This window comes from Pseudopipra pipra, chromosome 8 (genome assembly GCF_036250125.1).
Source record: "Pseudopipra pipra isolate bDixPip1 chromosome 8, bDixPip1.hap1, whole genome shotgun sequence".
NCBI classification, from domain to species: domain Eukaryota; kingdom Metazoa; phylum Chordata; class Aves; order Passeriformes; family Pipridae; genus Pseudopipra; species Pseudopipra pipra.
The window spans coordinates 26925729-26953615 of NC_087556.1; the positions used below are offsets into that span (position 1 = coordinate 26925729).

General features: G+C 38.8%; 1 protein-coding gene across 2 annotated transcripts in view; it reads left to right on the forward strand.

Moving 5' to 3' along the window:
* ADD3 (adducin 3) overlaps window positions 1-27887 on the forward strand; it is a 97971-nt gene that overhangs the window by 32171 nt on the left and 37913 nt on the right. For both annotated transcript variants that reach the window (XM_064663272.1, XM_064663274.1), the window contains exon 2: window positions 1547-1592. The gene's annotated coding sequence lies outside the window, so the exon portion shown is untranslated. The remainder of the gene's footprint in view (window positions 1-1546; window positions 1593-27887) is intronic.

Consider the following 27887-nt stretch of genomic DNA (forward strand, 5'->3'; position numbering starts at 1 on the left):
GTACTCCTGCTTTAATGTGGCATTTTGATGCCAACACACTTCCTCTTCTTTCCCCAGTCACTGCTGTCACTTTGTGTGCTCTGCCAGGGAGCATTGGCAGGACAGCAAAATAAGCAAATATGCCCAAGTCCCATGCAGAGCACCTGGGACTTTGTCCCCTAAATCTATATTCCTCTCAAGTCTAAAAGTAGGTGAAATTGTTTTGTGGCTGTTTACTTGTATTAATACTCTGTGTAAGTACATTGTTCATTCCTAAATGCAAACGTGCTGAAAATAATGCCATACTATGGCAACATTTATTTTTCAAGTGAGCAAGGAATTGACTTTCTGTAACTGTATGATTCAGGGAAAATAGACAATTTGAGCACATGTACACTAACATTTTAACTTCTCTTGGAAGCTTGTTTTTTGCTTTGGACAATCTTGCGGCAATAATATCTTACGGTAATTTTGCATAATTCTACTTGCATTATTTTTGTGTACCCTGTTTTTTTCAAAAGTTAGTTCTTTACTCCTGAAACTCATAGAGAATGTTGAATAACTGAGCTATTAGTGATGATGGGGAACAGGATAACCAACCTGCTGGAATGTTGAAACTGGTGAAGTATTTGTAGTATGATAGTAGAAAACCTAAGCAGTAATGTTTGAGGATACTACAATGAAGTCATGAAAGAGTAAAAAGGAAAAGCTGGGGACAGTTGAAAGAGACTGTTACAACCTGATGAATAAAAATGGGTTAACAGGTTGGTGAAAAGTACCAGCCATGCCTGATGGTTGGCTGAGCTCGGTGTTTTCACAATGCATAAAATGTCTAATTTGCCATGTATAGATCTTAAAAAAGAAAATGTAGCATATGTTTTGTATATATGTATGAAATCAAGGAGTCTGGCCCCTGTACCCCAGGAAATTCAACTGTTTTTCCTTGGCGGAACAGTTCAGGGAAAAGGGGAGGTGATGGAAATGATTTCTCAGGTTTGACTGAAGACAACTTGTACTCAAAGACTGAGAGGATGAAAGATGAAAGAAATAAACAATTGCTATTTTATTTATTAATTTACTTTCATGTTAGAAGACAAAGGCAAGAGGAAGACCCATCACTGCTCAGTGGTGGGAAAGGGTCGGAGCAAGGCAGTTGTTTCCATATGAATTTGCACACCAGCCCTCAAAGGGGGGTATTGTGTCCCTGTCCCAGTTCCCCACCTGCCCCACAGCATAGTGACTGCTCTGAAGTTCAGTTCTTCTGCTGGACTAGAAGAGGAATTGTAAATTGTGGCTGTTATGCTCTATTTTAAAAGTGAGGCTGGTAGTCTGGATTTTACTTTCTGGTTTGGAACCTGGTAAATGGCAAGAGTCCCAATGAGATGCTCTTAAATGAGATTTATGTATGTGAAAAATGCACTGTATGATAACAAAATGTAATTCAATGAAAAAATCTGAAAAGAGTTCAAGAAACTGAATGTTGCGTCAATACTTTAAGTGTACAGTATATTCCAGTAATATTCAAAAGCCTACCAGAAGTCAGTCATCTCTTTCTTCTGTTTTACAGGTCAACTACGTTACTAGAAAGAAGGAGAGCTGTGGAAAAAATCAAGGTACCAAAAAATTTTACTGTCTGAATTCTTTGCTGATCATTTAGTGTAATGATTTTAAGGGGAGGGGGGGAACTGAATCGGAAATTGGCACTTTGAAAGTGGTTTTATTAGAAAGTAAAGACAAAAAAACCTTTCACAATAATCTCATTAATGTTGCACAGAATACTTTCCTCATTGTGGGATGAAATTGTACCTCAGCTTTGGGGTGTGTGCAAGAGTCCGAACAGTACTGCATAATATTTGCTCTAAATATGTAATGGAACTGCATATGCATAAGGATAACGACATGTCCTGCTGGTTCCAGCTACAGTGAGGTGGATATTCCCTATTTGTACAGTGGGATGCATGGACTACTTGATAAGTATCATCAAAGCTTGAAGCTTTGACATTCTTCACAGTAGTTAGCAGACTTTGCACACCAGTTAGCTTTTATATGTACAGTTCCTAAAGATGCAAAAGGAGGAGCAAGAAAGTTGTAGAACCTGAGCAGCAGCCTGTATTTTACAAGTGAGGAACTGAGGATTTTTTAATACCTTTTTCAGACACTGCTATTATGTCTTACAAGTGTTCCTGTGGTATAGATAGCATATATTGTGTTGTGTTCTTCATTTTTATAATGATAGGCAGCAAGCATTCTTACAGTGCAGACTTTTAGGGATTTGGATGCCTAATCTCTTATCTGAAGTATTTTTTGTCTACCACTCTTGTCTGTAGCTCCTCAGGCCTAGATTAAAATAAGACAGTGTTATAACTTGCATTTTCATGCCTGTTATGTAACTAAAAAGACTATATTAAAATAATCCTGTTACTAGCACTTGGATTTTTTTTTTTTTAGTTGGAGAAACTTTCTTTCCTTTATTTGCTGTGAAATATTACCTGTGAAATGCTACATGTACCTTGCAAATGGAATGCTGTGAGGCAGAAGCAAGGAAGGAGTAAAAATATTACCGTTTCATTAAAATGTGAAGACAATGGCTTTGATTAATAAAAGCTGACTTTATACTTCTGAGCATTACAAATTGAGAGGTGCTGAGCTGCCTTCTTCCACTAAGAGTGCATCGAATTATTACTGTAAACTCTAGTGCTTTCTGTCCTGTTAATGCTAAGTTTCCGTATTTGTAGCTGTATAGGTTGCATGTGCCACACCTGCAAGAGCAGTTTGCTACAGATGAGAGTACAGTTTACATGGAATTAATTTCTCAAATTTCTACTATTAGTACAGATTTATAGACTGGTTATATCAAACATTTGTCTTTGTGATTTAGGGAAAAAGTAACAGGTGTTTTTGTTTGGTGTCTTGAAGAGTGTGGGAACTGAAAAGAAAGGGCAGAGAAACTTACAGTGCTGGTAAATATGAAGTGTGTTCTTGACCTGTTGGTGGGTAGTTATGCTTACATTGCAGGCGACACAGAACTACTCAGGTCTGTAATTTGGACAGAATTGAAAATACAGGAGAGAAATCCTGTCCAAGAGCAAAACCAGCGATATAGGCAGTGTTCATCCATAATGCCTTTCATTTCAAGAAACAGAGTAATTTCCTGGTCCTTTGACTTTTCCTTTAAGATCACTCAGATGATTGGTTCCACCTTTAAATTGAGGTCTTCTGTGATGCTTGGGGTATTTAAAATATAAGATGTTTTCCTGGGATCTTGGGAGAATGCTATACATGGAGTCCCAATGTGGCTGCATTCCCTGCAGTGCTGGACTGGCCTCCCCTGTAGGCTCCTGGTAAGATGAGAAGCTGGCATAAAGCATAAAAAGGAATTAATGTGTGGCTGGAAAAAAGATACAAGGGAGTCAGACATTTTATCTGGCGTCTCCAGTGCTGAAGGAGAGGTTTCTGTCTCTTTGCTCGTTTTAGACAAGAGATTTTACTCTAGACGTTCCTTGCCCCTCACTGTGCAGAACCTGTCAGATCCTTTTCCTGACACTTTCTCCCCCGTCAGTCCCTCAGAAGGAGTTCAAAAGAGATTTTTCCCAATAGCAAAAGGAACCAGACATGGCCTTTCTTACTAACCCTGCATTTGAAGCATTGATAAGTAACATGTGGCTGGCTCCAAACTGCTGACTTTCCCAGCCATTTAAGAAAACACTGTTAGGAGTCCGGTTTTAAAAGAAACTATAGGATTGTTCTTCCTTCTTTGCAATTGCTCTTTTGTGTAATGTATCCCAAGAGTTTTGATTCTTTTCTGTCTGAAGCAGTCAGAATTCACTACTGTCTTTCTGATTAACACATATTGAAAAGAAATGTCAAATTTTTAAAGCTTTTCCATATGGGAAGGGTTTCTTTTTTCGTAATCTGTATCACACTGTTTAAGCTGTAACTTTTTTTTCTTTAATGCCTTTGGATCATCATTGTTTGGAAGTGCCCTAGTAGAAAGAAAAATATTATTTTTAAAACTTGAGACTGAGTAAGAGGAGCCTGGAATTGAAATCTACTGTCTTGCATAATTGTTTAAACCTGCTACACAGTTTGGCAGAGGTACAAACCGAGAGGTCTTTTCCATAAAATGTGGTTGGGGCTTCATCTTCAAAGACAGGGTATGCCTGAGGACAGCTTCTAGTCCTTTTAATAAGGATAGAGCTCACTTGAAAGGCAAGGCTGAAGATGAAGAAGAATGTGTAACCTGGGGGATTGATCTATTCAATAACAGCAATCTGGTGCATGCCATTATAATGATGGGAGAACATGGTAAAGCAATTGCCTTTTTCTTTCCTGCTTTGTCTAAGGAACAGTCTAAAGTAAATAGTTCAAAAATACAGTAAGATTCAAGATTAATCTAAATATGTTTTTAAATCTATCACCTGAATTAATTTTTTTCTTTTAAAAATAATAATAAAACTCTCAAGCCCTCCTTGAAATACAGGGAGTGTGGCTGCATTACCCCATACCATTTAACCTGGTTAAATAAAATTCAGTGTTCTCTTGGCCCCTGGGCATCTGCACTTCCTTTAGCTTCTGCTGTCCCACATTGTTTATGTGAGGAAGTTCAGTCCTTGAACTATTAAAACATTCAAAGGACTTGTTGGGGCTGTTTTCTGAAACCATCTCGCAAAACTCTTAAGATTCAGCAAGTTTATAAAGTTGATTTTTTTTTTCTAATACAGTTTTAATGCCTCTCTGTGATATGAAGCACGTTTCTGAGCCCCAGGTAGAATTACTCATTTTGCTAGAAACTGAGACTTTTAAAATCCCCTTACTCATAATACTGAGGAAGAGGTCAAAGTGGAGCAGAGGAGGACGGTTACCAAAGTATTTTTGCATGTTACCAATATAGAGTTGACCCAAACTTTTGTCTGTGCCCTACTAGAAGTGTCAGCCTGTACTGTCCCATCCCCCCCCCCCCCCCCCATGCATGATATAAGGGCATACCTGTTTTGCACACTGGATGTAGCAGCTCTGGTGAAGGTCATGTTCCTAATTAGTCTGCTGTACTTTTGAGAGGGGCTAAATGTTGTTTGTGGAACTATTTCAAGCAAGCCCTTGAGTGCTTTCCCCTCCCTGCCCAGTGCATCTTTCAACATGTCCATCTCCATGTTCCTACCAGCCCTCACCCTCCCAATCCAGCAAGGAGGAATTGGGATGGACATTGGCTCAAAATCCCTTTAGGCACACTACTTCCTAGGTTTGAGCAAGGGAAACTGTTTAATAAGTGTTTACTTCTGGATATACAGGAGTTTCATGCAAACATAGAGGAATTGTCTTCTCTGTCTTCTGTCAGCTACTAGCCCTATGGAACCATACTTCAGCATCCTAGAGGCCTGGAATCCTCTGGCTTAATGTGGCTTCATTGTCCTTTCTGAGCCCCATTGCTAGAGTCAGCTTCTTATTTTGGTCAATTTTTTAATCGGGGCTGATTAAGTCCCCCAGGTGAGGCTCTTCAAATGTCAGTGTAGATAATCCTGTCTGTATGAATGATGAAGCAGAATATATGATACAAATGTATTTATGCCTTAAATGCCTGTTTCCAGTAAATATTCATAAAAAGAAGTTGGTTTTGCAGTCTGATAACAAAACCAAAATTAAATGCAGAGTTGGGCTCATGCACATTTCATGAAATCATGTAATCTGATATCTCATTCCCCACAGTGAATCAGTTTGAAGCTTTTTTGTTCCTAGCATGGAAGCTTCAATGCATAAAAGTCTGAGTCTTTGACTTAATCTTCTCACTAAGTATTTGCAGTAGCAAACAGTAATATTGGTTCATACTGTACCTGCACTCTACATTTTTCTCCTATGGAGTGGAAAAAGATAACCATACTCATCATGAAGATGACTGTATTTTTCTGGAGTCCTGCATTTGTTGGACTTTTTCTTTCCTGTTGAGGTGAAGAAACTTTCTGGAACTCAGTTCCCATTTGCTTGTCTGGTCTCAGCCTTGTCCAGTATGGATAATGGCTGTATCTCCTGACAGTATGGAGGCTGTATCTCTCCCACTTCTCCAGCTTTCCCTGCTGGTGGTAGTGCTCATGCTGAACTGAGCTGTTCACTGTGACCACTTTAATCAAAGCACTGCAGCTCTGCCTAGATACTCATAAACAAATGAAATACATTGTGGGATATATATTGTGCAATCTAAAGTAATCAAAGGGAATTAAAAAAAAAGACAAAAGGAGATCCTATTCAACATTTCTACAGTTGTTTCCTTTCTCCTGGAAAAAAACCCACTTGCTTTGTGTGTAGCTCCTATTCTTTGATACATGTGTGAAAGAGCTGGGGGATTGTTGATTGTGTTTTTAATTATTATTTTAAAAACACCATAATTTTCAGTATAGATTGCTGTTACAAAATAGAACCTGGTTCTCTGTAACCTCAGCATCAAGCTGATGATTATCTTGTCTCAAAAGAGCCAAACCCAAAGCTTCTGTGGTATAATCAGACTAAGCTTGAGCACTTGCACTGCTTGTCTCACTGTGATAGAAAGCTGGAGTATCTTAGTAGTTGAGGATGAGGAAGATTTATAATTAAAACAGAAAAACATCATCCTAGGATACTTTCAAAATTGCTGCTCCTGCTATGATCCATAGCAATGAGGAAAGCTTATTCAAATTCCTGCAGCCTTTTAAAACATGAATAGGGTGCTTGAAGCGAAGATCCTGCTCCCTCAGGCATGCTGCTAATCCTTGAGTTTGTACAGAATTTCTGTAGCTGTGACTTCTGGTGTGGATTGAGGAAAGAGACATTCGGGCTTTCCCAGACAGCATAGTTTTTGAAGGTGTTATTTTAATAATGTTAAAATCCTAAATCGTTGGTGCTGCATTTTTTTTTTAAAACTTTTCTCACTGTTTCGGGGGGTTGTTTGTTTGTTTGTTTGTTTGTTTTATTTCCCATGAGTGCCTGAAATAGGCTGAAGAGTGTTGGATTGGTCTTTGCCATTTTCTCTTTCCAATGCCTCTCTCACGGAAACAGTTTGCTGGCAGCAAAGTTTCTGTATCTCATTCCCTGTCAAATTCCTCAGTCCGTGTGATAAAGGAGTTTCATGAGAGGCAGGAAGAGGAGGAGGACAGCATTCATGTAAAGTCTCTAATTGCAGCAGGGGCAAAGGAGCTTGGTGAGCACCTCCAGGAGGAGGAATTGTAAGGGAGTGTGTGTTGCTGAGCATGGGAGAGAAGCACTGGAGCTCTGGGGTTCACCAAACAAAAAAATTGTCCTTTTTCAGTTGATGCAAGCAGACTGTTAAAAGTTAGTAGTACAGATTGTGTTACCAACCCCAGTTAATTATGAATTAATGAAGAACAGCTCTACGGAGAGGGGTTGATGTAATTATTCGGTTGATTGTGACATGGTAATCAGATTTTTAGATCTTCATATGTGATGCTGGAATTCAAGCTGAAAATAATATTCAAAATTGCAGACTGGCATATTTTAAATGATTCAGCTTCTCACTACAAAAGAACAGATCTAGCTTAAAATTAAATATTTTTTTTCAAAAGGTAAACTCATTCTGTTTTGCTAACATTATAACTATTAATGAAGTGGGTTTAAATGTGTCACCCTATCTCTATCTCATTGTACTTAATTTTTTTAATTGCTCCTTAGCTTAGGAATAAGTCTGTCCCTGATGGCTTAAAAATGTTGAATCTCTGTGAGTATAAAAAAAAATGTGGATAGATGTGTATTAGCTCATCACTGTGTCTTTACCATGGAGATTGTTGGATTTCATCTGGTTTGACTTTATTCATAAGCTGAGTAGAGTGAATGAGGAATATGTGTTTAAAAATTGAATTTTTTTCTGAAGTGGTTATAAGACTTAAAACTCTCCCACTCAATAATGATTTGATACTTGCAACAACAGCATGTGTTTTTAGGATTTTTTCCCCCCTTCACTCATTGAACTATATTCAGAAAGTACAAGGTCCTTAGCAAATATTGATATTTAGAAAGTCAGTTTAATAAACATATAGCTTTTTGTTTCCCCTCTGCTGAAGCTGGATTTACTTAACAGGTCAGTTGTAGTACCATGAAGATTTTCTCTGTCTGCTAATGACCTGTGACTCTTCATAGAGAAGACTCTGTTAAATGTGGAACTAGTTTTAAGATTCAGCTTTGTTGTGTACCTTGCTGGGTCAGGTTAAAACAGTGTCAGCCGAATTCTTTGCAGCTGATGCTCCTCTTAATTCTGCTTCTTCTGAAGGGCTTATACTGTTAACTGAGACTTGCCAACACTCCAGTCTCTGCTGGTTATCAGCATGGAGTGCCAGGAAGTGTGATTTGTGTTGTGTCATCTTTAGGCTGAGGAGAGACTTGGTTGAAGGGGGATGGGGTAAAACAATCACTAACAAAGCATGGAAGTATGATGTCTTTGTGAGCTGCATTCAGGAACTCTTTACCAGTGGTCAACAGTTGCTGTTATTGCCCAGTGTCTACCCCTTAATGTAGAGATATGGAGGGTTTCATGTCAAGTGGTTCAGTTGGAGGCTTGTCTATGCAAGTAATTGCAGTAACCTGTAATCTCTTAATTTTAAATTCAAGTTATTCACATTTTTCGGATTAACAGTAGTGCAGCTACACAAATCAGTAAGTGAACTGCTGAATTAGATGTGTTTATTCTCCATAGCAATAGACCATTTATACTGGACGTAGATTGTAACTTTAGATTGAGTTAATTCTTCTAATAAGCTAAAGCAGTCAAGCCCCCAAATATTACAATTTAACGGCAACAGAACAAGCCTCTTTGCATTCTGTTTGCGGTCTTTGAATGTGTGTACCTTGAAAAAAAAAGTTACAAAACACATGGTATTATGAAACATTGTAACTCACAAGAATCCCAGTCCTGGTTGTAATACATTGAACAAGTCACCCTGATGTTCAGAGCAGCCACCTGCTCCCATGAAGGTACGGAAGGAGGTAATTCTGTGGGTGTTTCCAAAGGCTGCTGATACCACTCTCAAGCTTGTAGAAGTCAGTGACTTCAGAAAGCGTCAGTGTTGCTTTAGATGCATTGGCAACTGAGATCTGGAATAGCAAAGCTGTTCTTACCTGGCTCCCAATAATATATTTGTATGATTAAAGTTCACTGGTCACATCTGAACTGGTGCACTGAACCCTGCAATTCTCCTGCCAGCCTCCTGCCTTTGCTAGTCATAAAATGAGAATGCTTGTTATAAGGAAGTTGAAGATTGGAAGTAGTAAAGTGTCTTTTTAAAGACTGAATTAGAAGTTGGATAAAATGTATACCCATCTATCAAAGACTTCAAACTTTTTGTTGTTGCTGCTTTTTATTTTTAAGAGATAAGGAGGGTTTCAAAGCAGATTTTAGGACTCTCTTAGCAACGAGGAACCATCTTTCTAAAGCTGAAGTTTCCTCTGAAGAAAATAGAAAGGGGGAAAAAAAAGCCTCTCACAAATTAAATTTTAAAGTATAATAAGTCTGTGCAAAAGATATTCTGAGAAACAATTTGCTAAAGATACTAGAGCCTACAATAAATCATTTAAATTGAATCATTTCAAGTACATCAGAAATGGACATCCTGCCAGACAGACTGGAGAGCTGGTAGATGCCTGAAGTGTAAAAGAAATACATGATGAAGATAAGCCACAGAAAAAAAGCTAAATATTTTTTACCCAAATTGACTTTCCTGAGAGATTTTAGTGCAGGAACTTCACTTCGTAGGTGATATTTTGAGAATTGGTCTCAAATTGAAATGTTGGTATAAAAGACTTTTAGAACATTAAAAAAATGTAGCAAATTGCCAGGAGTAGATAACATTTGTTCAAGAGATCTTATAGTAACTGCGTGTGACAACACTGATCTGGCAACTGTGATCTGTTACTTAAGGCGGCTGCGAGATCAGAGGCAGGAAAATAGGTGAACACAATTTCAATATATTAAAAACATTCCAGAAATAGTCAGGGTACCACAGACCAGCAGGTCTGTACAGGCAAGTTGGGGTGTTTCATTAGTAACAGAGACCACAGAATTGGTAAACACGTGGGCATATACAGTTTATCTCATTATTTGAGGAAAATATTTGTGCGCTTCAAATAGATGACCTTTAGCCTTAGGGTGGGACATGCGGTTATTTAGCTCTCTTCTTTCTCCTCATCTTCAGCTTGTGGAATTGAACTTGCTGTTGGTGTCAAATGCAAAAAAACCTCACTAATTTGTTCTATAATCATATAACTTTGTGAAAAAGATACTTACCTAACAGCCAGAAACAGTATACTATACCACAGTGTAACTTTGTATTAAATTAGATGTATGTCAATAAATAAATGGATAATAAAGAAATATTAATAATAATAATAAATACAAATAATAAATATTTAGTAGGAAATGATGGACTGAAATTAACTGTCTGGCATCAAGCACACTAAATGACCTGTATGTAGTCAAAATCTATGACTGCTGACATACGTTAGTTTAGATGTGAATGTTTATTCAATTTTGGTCAAGTTCTGTCCACAAGATTTAAATGAAACTTAGTTTGTGGTGGAGGGGATGTGGACATTAGCTAGTTTGCTATGAAATCTGCCAAGTCTGAATTTTATCCTGTCTTCATGCGTGGTTAGCACACATGACACTGGATGTGTGTGACTCTTTTTTTTTTTACGTTCCTGATAACACACACTTCTTGGTAAGAAGATACAAAATAAATAAGGTAAGGTGTCATCTTGCCATCAGATCCTGGGCTTCAGGAAAAAAGATTCTTTGGACTAATAGTGGTTTCAAGCTGTTCTATGGGTACAGCCTCTGTAAGGTGTCTAACTTTGCATGTAGACTGAATACAGGGTTTTTTTCTCCTACTTATCATCCTAAGCAAAAAGAACTTGCATTTCACCAACTGTGTAGAAAGTTGCTGATGACCTGTGGATATTTGAAAAGCTAAGTAACTGTGGGGGGAAGGACCTCACCTTAATACTGATTTGTGTGAAACGTTTAATACCTTATGATGATGAAATAGCTTTAAAGTGAAATAGATTTACTAGACCAGCCAAAAGGCCTTCACCTGCAGCTGTACATCAGCTGGTATATCAACTATGTATCAGTTTTGTACCAAAGAATTACAAAATGAGTGGGGATTACTAGAAAGGTCAGGTTACTTCCATAGAAATATTTTCTTTGACCAAATCTGTTCTTCAGTCTTTGGGAATATACAGATAAATTTATGCTATTCTCTTTAAAGCATAAAACACCAAGTTTGCACCATTGTTAGTTTGCATATGTTGTGTCATATGGAAGAAAGCATATGTTTGTAGGTGGGTACTGATAAACTTGTATGATTTAGAAAAGTATTCAAAAATCCTTTCATCATCACTGTAACTTAGTGTTGCATGTTTGTCATGAATCATGCTAATTAAGCCCCAGATCATCTAGCTGTCATATGAGGACAGGAGCTTAAATTAGCTTTTACCAAACACATTTTGGTGCAGTACATCCAATACATTTCACTGCAATCAACTTTTTATTGCCATGAGTATAGCAAGGTGCTTAGAGTGGGCTAATGAATGCAAGGGGTTTATTGTTGCTTTGACCCAACTTTCACCATGATTTCTAGTATAAAGGAGTACTTTGTTTATTTACATGTTATTTACACATATTTAGCATTTCATGCTAACATGAAATGAAAAGACTCTAGTACCATGTTGATGTCCAGAAATGTGAGTTGTGTAATGCATTTTCTAACTTTTTGGCTCATTTTTCTTTCTTAACAGCAATAATAAAATACAGAAGACAGTCTTTGAGATGTACGTTAGCTTCAAGCACTTAGTGAGAGTGGGAGAGAGCATAATTATTGAATTAAAAATCTTTTATGGAACTTGTTGAACGCTATTTTCTATTAAGCTTGTTTGCTTTGTTAACCCCATGGATGAACATTTTCCTAATCAAGTACATTTGTATTTTGATCACAAACCCAATAAAATTTGTCTACTATGTTTCCCCCCTTCCTCGTTCCTTCACTTTTTCTCCTTCGTTATCCCCTAGATGTTGACATTTTCTTTCTTTTTTTTTTTTTGAGGAATTGGTCACATATTTTTGCTTAATGATTGTTATGTTAGCAGCTCCTGCACTTGGTATTCCAAAAGCTTGTTTGTGCCTGGTGACAGTTTCTCACAGCATATTTTAGTCTACACTCACACTGTTGCCAGATCTTGGTATTTACTTGGCGCCATGAGGTTCTCATTTTATACTGTGTTGTATCCCAGTGCCACGAATTAGTCTGTAACATGTGTTGTTGACTTGGGCAATGTAAAATACTCCTTTGCCTCTGATTAGTGGGATGCATAGAAAACTGTACTACACATCCTGCATGTGAATTTTAAGAATTTAAAGAGTAGGCTCTTGTTTTTAAATCTGCCATTTTTAATTTTTTTCCCCTTGGTTATTAATGTAGTTAAGTGATCTCTTCAAACACATTTCCTCCGTCTTGCATGTGGCTTGTTACTGTTTTAGAGCAGCATGTGTCTTGCATGACTTGAGGTGTCTGCAGTATGGATGTCTACTTGTGGATTATGTGCCTCCATTGGAATCACTGTAAGCCTGTGGTGCAGGCAATGAAGTCTAGAATATTATGCACCTCATCCTAAAGAGAGAGCTTAATTAGACAGTGAATTCAAATGTTATGTAATTATCTAAAGTTAGGCGAAAAAAACGCACTTCAGGACCTAATGAATTCACAAATACAAATGTTGAGCAGGAAGGTGTTAAGTTTCAGTAGTTTGTACATAATATGGATGATAAATGAAAACTGTTACTTTAGGACTTAGGAATTTTCCTTTCAGACTGGGAACTTTCAGACATTGAGCAACTTTGTTCCTGATTCAGATTTTGGAGAGAGAAAAGCATAAGTCATCCCAAGTGACTCACAAATTATTTAACCATAAAGTATGAACTCCTCTTGCAAGTTCAGATGGCACTGTTTATCCTTAACCATTATGTAATATAAGCATTTCTAGGCATTTCAGGGATTATTCTAACATATGTGATATGTGTTCATGTTCAGCATAAGTTAAGCAACTTCCTTTTGTTGTGGCTGGATGCGAAAACTAGGGACTTTCTAAACCACTTTTGCATTCTTTTAGTGTGAAATTCTTTGCTGTGTAGCAAATCTGAGAAGTGTGTGCCGCTTAGACTCACATGGAAGTAGTAGTGAGGTGTTATTTTGGAATATAAGTGGTATACAGGCTTGGAGCCCTCTCTGCATCCGAATTTCAGCCTTAGTCACTGAAATTTATCTCTAGCTTGAAGTGTCATGCCTAAATTTAAATGGTAAATCCTTAAGAGCAGAATAATCGTGGTATTTATTTCTGGGACACGTCTTCCACGCTTTTAAGCAATACATAGATCCTGGATAGATTTGCTGCACAAGAAAGAGTTTTACTCTGGAGAAGCAGTAAACAGAGAAGAGACTAGTCAGCAAAGAGTTGAGTTTAGTTAACAGTTGGCATGTGTACACTTGTGTGATTTCTGTTTGTACTGCTCAGCTGAGTTATACTGATGCAGTGAAATGTACTGTTACCACTTTTAACATCTATCAATATTTTCACAGTCTTTTATCAAAATATTGCTGAAAACAGCTTGAGAAAAAATTTTGAAATTAATAACTAATACCCATTCTAATAATTATGGGTGAGGTGAGAGTAATTTTTGAACTATTTAGTTTTTTTAAGGCATCGACAGCACTGACACCATTCCTTACTTTACTGAAATATCTTCCATTTTGAAGTAAGTCTAATAAAGCCTTTAATCCTTCTTTTAGTTTAAAAACCTCTCTATGTTCTGCTGTTTAGGGATAATTTTTGCCTTGTGTTGTCCAGTATTTAGGATAAGTAATATAATACTTTGTATTGCAGCACTTCATGTGAAAAGCATTAACAGTCTTGGAGAAGTGGCCTATGTACCTTGAAGGTCTTGGTGTTGCTCAGTGTGATGTGATGTGATGGGTCGATCAACTGCAGAAACTTTCTATGCATATTTCTAGTATATGAGAAAGTCAGACTTTACTGTGGCAGACAATAAGCAATGTAAGAAATCATCCCCCAATGGATTTGCTCAGTGTTAAGCAGATAAAAGTGAAATTGTGGGAAGAGTGGTGAGTGCTGTTCTTGCTTTCAAGGAGCAGTGGAACTGTTCATGCAACAATATAGTGAGATTGCTTGCAGTCAAAATGGTGCTATGCTTCTGATTTAACAAAATTGTGCTGCTTCTGTTTACCCGTTATTGAGTCACTGGTTCCAAGGGAGAAAAAAAGACATGGTATTTTAAGCCATTTGTACAAATTCATACTTTCCAGTCAACCATAGGATTTAGATTTACTTTCCTTGGGAAAGTAAAATTACTGTAAATTACTGAAAGTCCTCTGCTTTTGTATTTTCTGAGTGATAACACTGCCTGCTTGTATAGCTATTGTGGAGATGATACCAATCTTCCAGAAGCATAGCTCTACATTGTAGAGATTCTTTTTAAAAAAGGTAACGTTTAAATACTTCATCAATCTTGTTTGACAGAAGGATGTTGCTCTCACATTTTTTTCATTACTGTATGGACACAATATCACAGTCCTGTTCTGTAGAATATTTTTCTTTCTACACACTGGGATGCAAACTTGTAGTTTGAGCAGACTCGGTTTATTCAGCAAAACACACAAGCTGGTATTTCAGTCTGCCTCTTTGTAAAGGGATTAGCTCTGACAGTTACTTCTTACCTCAGGTACTGGAATTGAAAGTGGCCGAGTGAAGATGTTTTCTAATAGTGTCATTCTTCCTGATACCTGTGCAGTTTGAGATGATTGAGTGGTCCAGCCAATGAAAAGGTGACCTGCTGCTACTAAAGATCAAAGAAGTCAAAGGAGCTCTTTTTAACTGGTGGTGTTGGGACTGAAGAAAAAAGCACCAGTAATATATATTAGAAGAGTCTTGCTGTGTGTGGCTTTACCTAGCAAAAAGGAATCCATGTGGATAGTTTGGGATTTTTAAATGGGGGTTGGCTTGGGTAAAGGGAGGGGAAAAAAAAAGTTATTTTTGTTGTTTTAAATATATTATAGGAAAAACCGACCTGTTTGTGTAACCTGGTGAGTTTATTTAAGTGGGATGAAATTTCCAGGTGCTCAGCACGGTGGGGTTTGTTGATGTTACTGATAGCATCCTCTTTTTATATGCTCTATGCCTTTCCTGAAATCCCAAGTGTGGCATGGGGTGATTTCATTCATAAGAAAGAAAGGGCTGAAATCTGCCTTAAGTTCTGGAGCTTCAGGGGTGCAATAATTACCAATAAGTAGTAATTACTTACCAAAAAGTCTTACTCCAGCATAGATGAAGCCATGTCTCTATAGCAACTTTGTTGGGAAAGCACGATCCCAAATAAAAGTGACAGCTTTTGTAAAGTGCCCCCAAATCTACCTGACATCAGCCAGTGTAAAACCACCTTGGCAGAGCTGATGTAGATATGGGGGTTTCTGAGGCCATCCCACCCTGTCTCTGCCAGTGTGACAGTCGTGTCCGTCCTGTAAACTGAGCCTGGCTTTGCTGGCAGCTCCTCATCCTCCCCCTCTGCCGCCCTCTACCCCAGATAACTTTGTCCTCATATCACAGATACTCAGCGCTCCAGTCTGGATTTCATTTCTTCTTCCTCAGCTCTGTGTGATCTCTCGCACATTCCTGACGCGTTACCAACAGCCCACGGCTCTGAAAGTGCCGGATCAGCTTTCAGTGGCAAGAGCTCGGAGGGGAAGAAGGCTGGTTCCTCCATGAGCAAACAGCTGGGCAGTTGTGGATGGAATTAATTGCTGATATACACTGGCTGTGTTTTTCTTCTCTTGTCATTTCCTTTGCAGCTGTGAAAGGCAAGTTTTTTAGGCTTTGAAAACAGCACAGACCTTCTCAGTGGTAGTGATGTACCAGCACTGAAATATATGTGCAGATTAGGATTTGCATACAAAATAAAAGCCCTCCTAAACTGTAACAACCAGCAGTGTTGACCTTGATATTCAAATTCTAAGTGCACCTTCCATTTCTGACTTTGGATTTCTAGCTTGAAAAAAAATTCTGTTTGGGGAGGTTTGTATTTCTGAACGCAGTAGTCATTGTTTTCTGAAAATAGGAGTCTGAAGTTGAGTGTTGAAAGCAAGCTGTTAAGAAAATGGTTGTCTTCCATCTACAGTCTTGGAGCTATTATACAAAATGGACTGAGGCTGCTTTAGCCAAGTGTGGAACAGTCAAATTGCTGAAAGTCATGTTCCAGGCCAGCAGTTATGGGAAATTTATCACAGGGTTGGAAAATACATATGTTATCAACAGGGCTGCCTGTCTGCCTCGAGGCTTCACCCAGCCCATAACAATGCAAAAACAAACCGCCCATCACAAATCAAAAAATGCTGTCAAAAGTAGGTTCTGCGCACTAATGCTGTCAGAAGCTGCAGCTTGTTGGATTTAGTTGTAAAATCAGTGGAAAAATGTGTGGTACCTATTGTTGAAGATAATATTTTGTGAGCTTCCACCCTGTAAGTCCCACAGATATTTTTTGCCTTGTTTATTAAACTGTTTTAATGTGCTTTTGTTTTACAGAATTGTTAGGCCTCCCCTTCCAGCAGGCTTATGCTGCCATGCAGTTTACTCAGGGGAAGATCTATAAGCTCTTTTGCCAAAATAATTACAACTCTCCTAGGTATTTCACTAGTACACAGTATTTGCACAATGTATATTTATAAATAGTCTTATACACAGAATGGATTCTTTAAACAAATGCTAGAAAAAGGTTTTGTTGTTTTAAGGCCTCGTCCTAATAGCTAAATAAATGAAGTTGTACAAATATGCTGAAAATGTCCTCACCAGCTTGTGTTGTGCAGTGCCTTGTTACCACAAGACGAGTATTTCAAAGGTCCCACTGAAACCAGGGCCATTATTTGTGGTAAATACTGTGCAGGGTGAGGAAGGGTTGACAGACCAAAATCTTAATAAATAAATAAAAATTACACAACTCTTGAAAGGAGCCAGACTTTCAGTCACAGCACCCACATCAGCCAAACTCTTGCAGAGACTGCTGCAGAGATCTGTGGGACTGTGCTTGCAGCCAGTATAAAGTAGTGCATCCTATTTTTTCAGCCTTCCATGCAAGGGATATCCGCTGCGACCTTGCGTCTGTCACAGCTAATAGCACACCAGGGGACACCAAACCAAGTCTGGCTCACGTGGAATGCAGGAAGTTCAGCTGTAGTAATTCAATTGTAAATCTGAGCCAGAGAGTCAGTTTATCTGAATCGTGGCTGTTACTTCAAAGAATGAAGACTTCCCTTTTGAAAGCCTTCTAGTTTTTATAGCTATATAAAAGTTAACTGTTACATAAGTCGTATGATATATGTATGCATATATGTCTGTATTTATATGTTTTGATAAAACATATATGTATTATATGTATTGATAAATATGCATGTATCATAGGCACCCTGTCCCATATCTGTCATATAAAGTACTTTTTTGGCAGGTAACAAACAGAAGTTATGGAAACAATTAAAATTCCTGTGCAATGCTGGAATACTTATTTGTTTGGAAGAGTGGGTGGTGTTATAGGGAGGGGAAAAAAGGCAGATATGTACTTCAAAACCAAAATGTAAAAGCATTCTGGAGTGGTTTTGCCAGAAGGTCTTTTTGTCTATTTGTGTTTTGACAGAAAGATCTGAGTATCAGGAATACAGTTCTGGGGTTTGTACTTTGGTGTAACTTATTAGTAAATATTTAAGAAATTATAGAGCTGCAGTTGCTTTTATGGCCAGTAACCAACTGTGTTCATTTCAAAGCACTAAACAGTGTATGAGAACAGTGCTCTTAACTGCCCTGCATTGCAAGAAGTTGTTAAAATTTAGAAACTGGTTGTTCTCTGCTCTGCCTTTGCTTTAATCCAGTGCCTGTCTGACTGAGCGATTAAGAGAGACAAAAAACCCAGCCAGTTTTAAGGAACTCATATAGTAGCAGGGCAATTTAATTTCATCCAGCAGTGAATATCTTGATCCAGAGTCTGCACTGTGCTTTCTTCTGGGTTACGTGACAGGTTGGTGGCATGATTTGCTTTGCAAACCTGTAAATGAGTTCATGTTTGTGAATCTTTCAGCTGCGGTTTCTTCCTCCACCCTTTTCTCATGAATAAACTTGAAAAATATTTAGGACAAGATTTCTCTGGACTCACCACATCTGATGATATCTTTTTCAACTGTGGTCTTTGTATATGTGTACTTCTAAAACAATTGGGAGGTGTGGTGCAATGTGCTTCCTTGGAGGGAGGAAAGATTACTAATCTGTTAGTAAAGATTACTAATTCTGTGAGAAGAGTCAACCACACAAAATGCTGAAACTAACATTGCAGCTGGGAGGAGTCTGTGGCTTTGGTTCTAAACTCCCTTTGGGTTTTGCCAGTGACTTGGAGCAGAGAAGTGTTTGGTCAGTTATGGTGAAACACCAAAAAGATTTTAATCTTCTTGACAACTACATATAGCAATATAGTAATAAGTTCAGTGTCCTAATCAACCACCTGACTTGCTACATGAAGAAACTGAATGCAATTAATAAATATTTCAGATTGTTCTGTATGTGACTTACAAGTGGTATTTGACTAATGAAATACAGGATCTGGCAGTACTAAAGCTCGAGACATCGTTGAGTGAACTTTGTGTAAGAGTGGGTTCATTCAATAAAAAATAAAAGGAGCATTTAAAGAGCCTTTTATTCCTGTCATAAAGATGCTTTGTGCTATTGCAGTTGTGTATTTGACAGAAGGGTTGGGGAGGGATGCTGCAGAAAATTGTCTTGTATTTTGAGTGTATTTTGAGACCTGCATGATTTCTATCTTCAGGGTCATGACATGGCTGGTGAGTTATGATTTCTGTGTTCGAATGAAGTTTTCCGCTGTACTTAGTGTCTACATATCCATAAATCAGTTACTCCTTTAACATGGGTTGTTCTGCATATTATGGGGTGGTTTGGGTTGTGTGTTTTGTTTTGGTGTTTTTTTTAAGGGAATGTTATCTGATTTTGCTTCTTCTTAAGTCCAGAACACCAGCCTCATTAGGACTGGGCCCAGAGTTTTGAGTATATGTTGGCAGCTAAATTGTGCACAACCACATGGGGCACAGGGCTGATTCTGCTGTGGTGCAGTACCGTGGGTTGCTGTAGTGACCTTTGAGGTTTTAATTTTAAGTCTGTGAAATAAAATAAATATGTTTGGTTTTGTTTTGTGGTTGAGTTTGGCTTTGGGGGTTTTTTTTGTTGTTGTTGGTTTTGTTTTTTGTTTGGTTTTTTTTTTAAAGCTGAGTACAAATAGGTATCTTGATTTAGTTTGTAAGATACGTTTTAACCCATGGTTCTAGAACACAGCACATACTGGTCACACAGTTACACCAGTTGTTGCACTGTAGTTTTTCATCTCTGCTTATTGTGTCAAAGTAGTTCAACTTCTGTGAGTATGGGTGATTAGCAGCAGACTAGATATTCTCCTGTATAAGTCGTTGCAGTGGGATAGATAATGGAGAGGTCTGTTCTCATTTAAAGCTATAGCAGAGTGCATAAGGCAACCTTCATTAATGTATACCATAATAGCATTGAATGTCTTGGATTACATCAGAGAGATTCTTATGATAAACATGACCAACAATTTTTAAATTGTCCATAAAATTTAATTTTCTAAGGTCCAAAACTACCCCACTCCCACCTTCCCCTCCACCACCCTTCCAAAAAAAAAAACCAAAAAAACCCCCAAAAAACCCCCAACAAAACAAGGGAAAACACTCAAGTACTTTTAAAATACATAAACTTATAAACTTGAACTGGGAAGAAAAGATGAAGAAAAAGCTTCTAACTTTCAGTAGATTAATCATACTTTCAACATCTGGAATTAAGGTTTTTCTTAAACATAGTTTTGAGATATGTATTAATCCCAAAGCTTTGTGAGGGTGTGCAGAGCTTAGCCTAGGAGGCAGATACTCAGTTCTGGCATTAGTTTTTTTGCATTGTTTTCACATTCTGGCACTCCACTTCATTTCCTCGCCTCACTGAGCACTGAAAGGGACATAAATTGACATAACTAGAATTTTGTGACTGGGGCAAGGGAAGCAGCCTGAAAGATAAACTTTAACCTGTCATCCTGTCAAAAAATTTGCATTGTTACAGAAGTAAGAATTTATATACCATGGAGTCAAGAATAGTATGTAGGGACAATGTATTAAGATAAAGAAAGTGCATATCTGAAGTTGTTTTTTTCATCCTAAAAATAGGATCTAAACTTCCCACTACCTGATGTGCTGTTCCATAAAAAAAATTTGGTTTTCTATTTTTTTGGCATAAAAAGTTTTGAGTGCTTTCGCTGGCATAAAGCAAGGAATTCTTAACTATGGCAAAAGTTGAACAGCTTAACGGGAAAGTAATGAAGGAATTTGTCTTGTCAGTGTACTTTTGGGACTGCTGACTTCTCTTAGCAGTCTATACTGTCTTCAGCATGCCACAGTTCAGTTATGCAACCTTGGGAAATTTCTCTCCCACTGAATGCTCTCTTCCTTTATTAAGGCTAATGGGAGTCATGTGTTCATGTCAGTGGGAAAGCAGAGCCTTACAAATCTTTCTGGTAGATTTGGTGGAAACAGAGCTCACGTTCGTTATTGCTGTGTTCTGGGCAGTTGGATGTCTCATTAGTGGGACGTTAATGATGTTCAGTGAACTTCGTTACTGGACAAGAGGGTGCGGTGAAAATATAAAAAAAGTGACTTCTCAATCTTATAACTTCCTATGTTATTGGATTAACTTCTGCCTGTTGTGCCCTTTCTCTCATCCCAGCACTTAAACATTGCTACCTGTAATGTGGAGGATGTGATGCTGGAGGTGCTTCAGCCCCACTGTCATAGCCTCTCTGCCCTGAGCCTGTGCTGTGGCTCCCCTCTCCTTGGAAATTTACTGCAGCTCAGTAGCAACCATTAGGTTTTCAATCCTTCTGCAATTTAAGGCAGGGAGCAGATCATAAACATCCATCAGGTAGGAGCCAGATTTTAGGCATGAGAATGTCAGTGTAGTACCTCTATAGTGAGAGCCACGTGTGGAGGGAGCAAACGTGGGTTTGCACAGATCCGCGGGAAGGGCCTGCGGGCGATGACAGCGAGAGCCACACCACTGCTTCCCTGAGCAGATGTTCCTGCAAACACCTCCTGCTAACAAAAACAAACCCACCATCTCCCCACCAAGTTGCAGGACAGGCTGGCCCTGATGTGAGGCCGAGCCCTTGGCCGACAGTGGGAATTTGCTTATCCTCCGAAAACGCTGCCTCTCGTTTTATCTCGCCGAGGCAAAGGCAGAACAATAGGTTATTAGAGCATTGGAACAACACAGGCTTTGAGTGACCCCCGTGTTACTGTGTTGGGCAGGCGAGGCTAAAAGAGGAGAGATTGGCTGCCCTCAGAGTTAATTTGGCAGCCAGTGTGTGGAGGCCTGGTCTGGTGGTGGGTGTGAGGTGAGGGTGACCATGAGAGAGCACAGAGGGCTTCCCCTCAGGGCTGCCCATGGGAAAGGAGAGCAGTAAACATAGAAACAGAGAGCTGGCAGAGCTGAAAGCCCTTGGTTTGATTTTTCTTTCTGGTACGAAATCCGGTTTCCCTCATTCTTCAGCTTTTATGACAAAACTGTTACATTGCTGATTTTTGTCCCTGTGACTCCAAGGGGCTGGAAATGGCTGAATCGCAGGTGAAGCATCCGGTCACAAGCAGAAAGGTGGTGGCCTCCCCAGTCCTACACAGAATGGCACAAGCAGGCTGTCACATCCATGCACAGTCCAGAGACCTGATTTAGTCTTGAATGTAGCCTTTGGAGATGTCATCCTTCCTGAGACCGTGTGCATCTGTAAGTAATTAGATAAATTATGCCATTGATATCTCAGAAATCAGTGTCACAGAATCACAGAATATTCTGAGTTGGAGGCGACCCACAAGGATCACTGAATCCGACTCTTAGCCCTGTGAAGGACACCCTAGGAATCTCACCATGTTGTCTTGTCCAAGCACTTCTTGAACTCAATCAGGTTTGGTCCTGTGACCACTTCCCTGGGGAAGCTGTTCCAGTGCCCAACCACCATCTGGGTGAAGAACCTTTTTCTAATATCTAACATACTGTACTAAGAATTTGTTTTTTCAGAGGAATAAGGGTGTAGGAGAATGTTTTAATCTATGAACAAGGTATGTTCCAGCTATGGGTCATTAGTCTTAAAGGTGCATTTTAATTAGAAGCACTCATATTTCAATGCTGGTAAAATATATAGAGCTGCAGAGTAGACATGCATTTTGAGGAAATTCAGAAGGGACACAACATTCAGATGTTTGCCAGTAGCTCCTGTTTTGTAAAGCAGAAACCAGTTTCTTAGTCCCTCAGCTTTCACTTGCACACATACCCTTAACAACAAATAAAGAAAACAGCCTTCCTGATGACTCATCAATCTGTCTTGGGTAGAATTTTCCTGCCTCCGATGCTGAAGGAGGAGCCCATCCAGTGAGTTATTTGAAAGTCAGTTGGTCTTAGAGAATTAACAAGGTGATGAAACTACCTTTATCTTCTGGACTGGTGTACCTGTCGTATGCTGAGTATGTAAATGTATGTACATTTTTTAAATCTGTTTTTCTCTAACATGTAATAAGAATTCTGGCATCCCCTTCCTGGGTAGTTATCTACTCAATATGCAAATGTATTCCCCAGTGTCCTGACTGGAAGCCTGCTGGAAGGCTCCCAGTCGGTCCTCACTGTGCAGTTCCTGGGTTGCATCTGACAGTCCAGAACCAGAGACTTTTCCATCAGTCCGATGGGGGCAGAATGAACTATCCATGAGGGAAGAAATAAAATGGGCTATCCATTAGGGAAGAAATATTTAATAGTTATGATGTGCACCTATTTTTTAATTTTTTTTTCGCATCAGTTGAGGAAAAACAAGCGATGGCAGCAGCTGTGCCATGTGAGCGAGTGTGTCATGAGCCTGCTGGGCAAGGCATAGTGAAGGGCATTATTCCTCTGGGAGGTTGGCACTGGCCATGGCCCTCCAGAGTTGCCACAAAGGATTTTCTGTTCAACATCTAATGCAACAGGCACATTCATATGTTTGCAGAGGGTTTCCATGGAAACCATGTAAACTGTGATGCTAGCAGACAGAGCCAAAGGTTATACTATTGTAGAGGCCCTTTTGTGTTCTCTTTAAGTGTTTCAGAGCAGCTATATTTCTTAACTGATACTTTGAGCCTATGAAACAATTTGTTCAGATTTTTGGTTTAGTCTTCTTTTCCCCCTCCTTTCCCCCCATCCGCCCTTCCCTAAGCTTTTGTCGTGGTTGTACTGAGGAGGCCAGATGAGCTGCAAGAATAACAATGAAAATATGTTTTTTATTTAAGTTTTTTTTACATAGGATCACTTGAATATCATTATTTGAATTGATTTATCTTTCTGTTAGTGATAATGGTGCAATTGGCAGTGGAAGAACAGGGCACAAAAAAAACAGTCAACCCATTCTGCCCCTACTAGTACAATTCTCAATTCTGTTGAGTGCTTTTATTGCTCAGGTAGAACTAACTCAGGTCATTGCTCGCTGGCACATGGGGAATTTTGAATGTTTGTCTCCTCTTAGAAATATGAACCTATGCTATTTGTTGACACTAGTTTTAACACTGGCTAGCGTTTAGTATGCTTTGAGAGTTCATGCTGATTTTAAATTTAAATTTCCAGGCATACCTGTTGCTTTGTTCATGTTTCAGGAAGTACACCCACCATGGGCACAACTGCTACTTACTAAGAAGAAAGAGAAGTATTGACTCTTCTATAGCATTATCTGAGTTTCCTTTTGACTGCCCATGTTTGCAAAATTGTGCTTGTTCACAAGTTCAGCTTAATTATCATGGGAGGTTATTTCAAATGGCTGATCTCATGTCTGGGCTTCTGCTGCAGATCAGAGAGAGGTCCAGGTACCTGTTTGTTGTTCACCTGCTGCTCTATGAACATGAGAATCTTACCTGATCACACTACGCATATATTCCTTCCTGCCACTTATCTTTTGAACCTGTTGGTTACTTTGAGCCAAACTTGGTACAAAGGTAAAAACGTAATTCATTTGTGCATTACAAAAGTTGATGTCTGGTTAGAAGACAAAGATGTGGGATTTCGATGCTGAGGTTCAACAGAGGTACCAGTTGCTCATTCCATCTGATCACAGGGCAGTGACTAAAGAACAAGTCCAGGCTCAGTGTACATAATCAATTGAACTTGTAATCAAGTTTGCAGATTCGAGACAATTTAAATTCTCAGTTTTAAAGAATAAAACGTGCTTTGCTGAAAAAAGCGCAACAACCTCTTGGGTGTGTAAGATATTCCCATCTAATATAGGCAAGTAACCTTGGCATTAATTGTGTTTCTGAACCTGTGAAAGTGCTGTCTCAATTATACAAAGCAGCACTTAGTAATTACTTTTTGTGGATATCCCACACAAGGATGAAACAGCCAACTTGGAGCACCTACTGTTGTGGACAATAGTTTCTAATACAGAATGAAAAGGTGGAATGTGCTGTTAGCTCAGCGTACTGCTGACTTACTTTTGGACAGCTAGGCATGCTCATGACCTGCTGCACCATGCCAGGAGGGGCCAGGAAGGGATGGATTTGTTTGTTTACTTATTTCTCATGTTTTGTTATTTAGATATCAGATGTGTAATTATTAAAAGCCTTGTATCCAGTGCCTCAGGAATGTGACAGATAAAAATAACTTCAAAAAAATAAACCGTCCATGTTAGTCTTGTAGAAACCACAAGTCTTCCAGCCCAATATCTCATGATTGCAAACAACACATTGAATATGACATGAAAATGAGCACAGGATAGATGTAATGAAAACCTTTCTTCAAGTTTCATATAGCATAATTGTATAATTGCACTCTGTGAGGGATGGGGGTTGTGTGCCAGGTAGGAGTGTTTTTCATTATGAATTTCAGTTTTCTGAATTTGAAGCCAGAAGTCTCAAGTCTGTTCATATAGCACAAAACTTTGTATGCTTTTCATCGCTTCATCTTGACTGCTTTGCAGCACAAACTCTGATCAGTTTTGAAAATTTATCACAGAGAGAGAACACAATACTGATGAGGCAGGCTGAAGTCAAAATTCCTTAGCAATTTGCCAGGCAATTAAAAAGAACAAAATGAAAAACCCTTAGCAACCCACAAATGGCATCTGACATGCTTGTTTCAATACACACTGGAAGCATCACTCAATAACTGAAATTGAAAAAATTTGAAATCTAGCTATCTCCCTGCCCAAAATAATGCAATAAATTAGCAAGTTAGAGCAATGCATCTTGAAGGGGAAAAAAAAAAATCTAAATACTACCCAACTCTAAAAGCAGCACCCATTCCAACACTTCCAGAAACCTTTGAGATCAGACTCCTGAGACCAGATTAGTCCTGCAGATTCCTTTTTTCCTCTTTGGATTAAGAAGTGAGTTCCAAAAAAAGATGTGGTTCCTCCGCATCCCCACTGTGGTTAATCCAGAGCTCTGGCTGCCCTGGGTCGGTGTCGTCCTCCACAACATTCCAGCACGTCTGTGAGAGCTGTCATGAATGAGCCTTTGGCAAGCATCTAATCACCTATTATTCAGCACTTTATTAATCAAGTTTTGTGGTATTTTTTTGGCATGTTTTTGCATTAATGTGGAGATCTTTAATGCTTTGAATGATGTTAGGTTTTTACAGATGTTTAAAAAAAAAATCCACAAAATGCCCAATACATAAGTGAAAAAAATAACTGAAAGACCTAGAAGAGATGTTACTTACCTTCACTCCCCAAACAGATGTGATCTGTCTAGTCTCAAGCATTTTTTGTATCATCAGTAATTATGATATGAACTGAAATTCCACTTACCCAGGATGGTTTCCATGAGTTATTCAAATATTCAAAAATAAACATCACTATAGCTCTGAAAACAATGTAATTCTTACAGTTGTTAATTGATTTTTAAATTTGTTGCTTTTAAATCATAATGTTACAGTTAAGAGAAAAATTTGCCCCTGCATCTCTCTGCGCTCAGGCTCTGAACTCCATTCCATGGAGTAACGTCTGATACTTGCATTCAATATAAATATAAACAAGTTGGAATGCAAACAAACAAATAGCATTTTCAGGCCCAGTTTACAAATGAGCTTTGGAAATTCAAATAAAACAACTCTTATGTTTTTAGTTTTATCTAGGAGATGGATCCATCTAATATATCTGTTGGCTTCAGCATATTCTTGGAATTACAAACAAAAAACATTAGAAGTCAAAACTGGAAGAATTGCTGGGAAAGGACTTGAGGAAGAGTCCTTCCTGCTGCATGTGTGACTGATTAAAGGCTGTATGTGCCTTCAAAATTATAACTGAGGTCTTTGCAACTGGGATTCTGAGCCACTGGTGCTGCAGCTCATTCAAGTCCATGGTTTGAGGAGAAACCATGAACAAGCTTTTCTTCATTTGTGTGCCAATGGAGTAGTATAAAGTATCTTCTGAAGCAGTCTCTGGTGGATGGTGTTTGTACCGCCTTGGCTGCCAGGAAGTTCTGTTCTCCTTTTTAGACACAAAAATATGCTTCATGGACTGCTTAGGACAAAAGAGAGGGTGAATCTCTAGGACAGGTGTTCAATGTCAGCTGGTTTTGCATTCTAGAAACAACCAACACAGATGTTTGCAAGTCCCCAGGATTTTGCGTAACATGCCAGGATTCATCCATGGTCTGGTGATACCAGAGTTGTTTGCTGTGGAGTGTCTTTTATTTTATGCAAGTTTCCAGTGCTTATGAGTAACGACGGAGAAGATGAATTGTGGGATAACAGTAGATAATTGCTTGCTTGCACTGGAAAATAATAGTAACCTAATTATGAAATATTTCTATATTCTGCTTTTGACTTTTAAAATACTACTCTTACTACTGTGCCTGATGCTGACTCACCCCCGTAGTGTGCGTCTTACCAAAGCTTTTGTTAGTAAATCTTCAGCTCTCGTTCAGGGATGTGCTGGCTACTGCTCTGGGCATGTCTCCTTCTGTGGTTAAGTCCAAAATAACCCTCTGCCTTCAGACAGGCTTGCTTGAGATTCAGTGAAGTAACTTTCCATTCCTGAAGGTGTAGAAGACCTTTGGCTCTCTAAATTCAATTTACTTTTCGAGTACCGTGAGCAAAAGGTGGCAGAGACAAGAAGCAGGTCAAATTCAGGCCAAGTCAGTTGAGATTGATGTACATAATTATATAGTTAAACATTGAAAGCAAATGAAATTTTTTGTATTTACTGGTTAGGTAATTGGTTGGGTTTTTTTTTAAATTATTTTCCAGCAAGCTGAAGACAATATTAGCCATGTGACTATACACAGAAAAAGTGTTTCTGCACCACCGTAAATCCTAGGGATTTCCCTGGGAAGGATAATTAAAGCAACATGCTTTGAACACAGCTGATAAAGTAGCTGCCTTTTGAACTTATGGTGAGGGCAGCCAGGCCTTTGTGGCCCTTCTCTGCTCCACACTTTCCCCTGCCCTTCTTGCCCAGATTATTTTTAACCCTGATCCTTTTGTGTAACCAGTGTAGACTCAAGCTTCCTGGAAAGGTGTGCTAGCACAGCTAGGGGGGAATAGTGTTTTGAGAGGTGGGGAGCTGAAACAGGAGGGGCAGGATTGCCTTGAGTCAGCTGGGAAAACATGAAAAACTGTAGCATAAGGTGTGTTTAACTTAAGTCCTCTGAAGATAATAATTTTGTAGGTATTAGGGATGCCCCCATAACCTAAATCAAATTCTGTGTGTTTGTTAACTTTTTTTGTGTTATGTTTTAACATTCATGAACATTCAT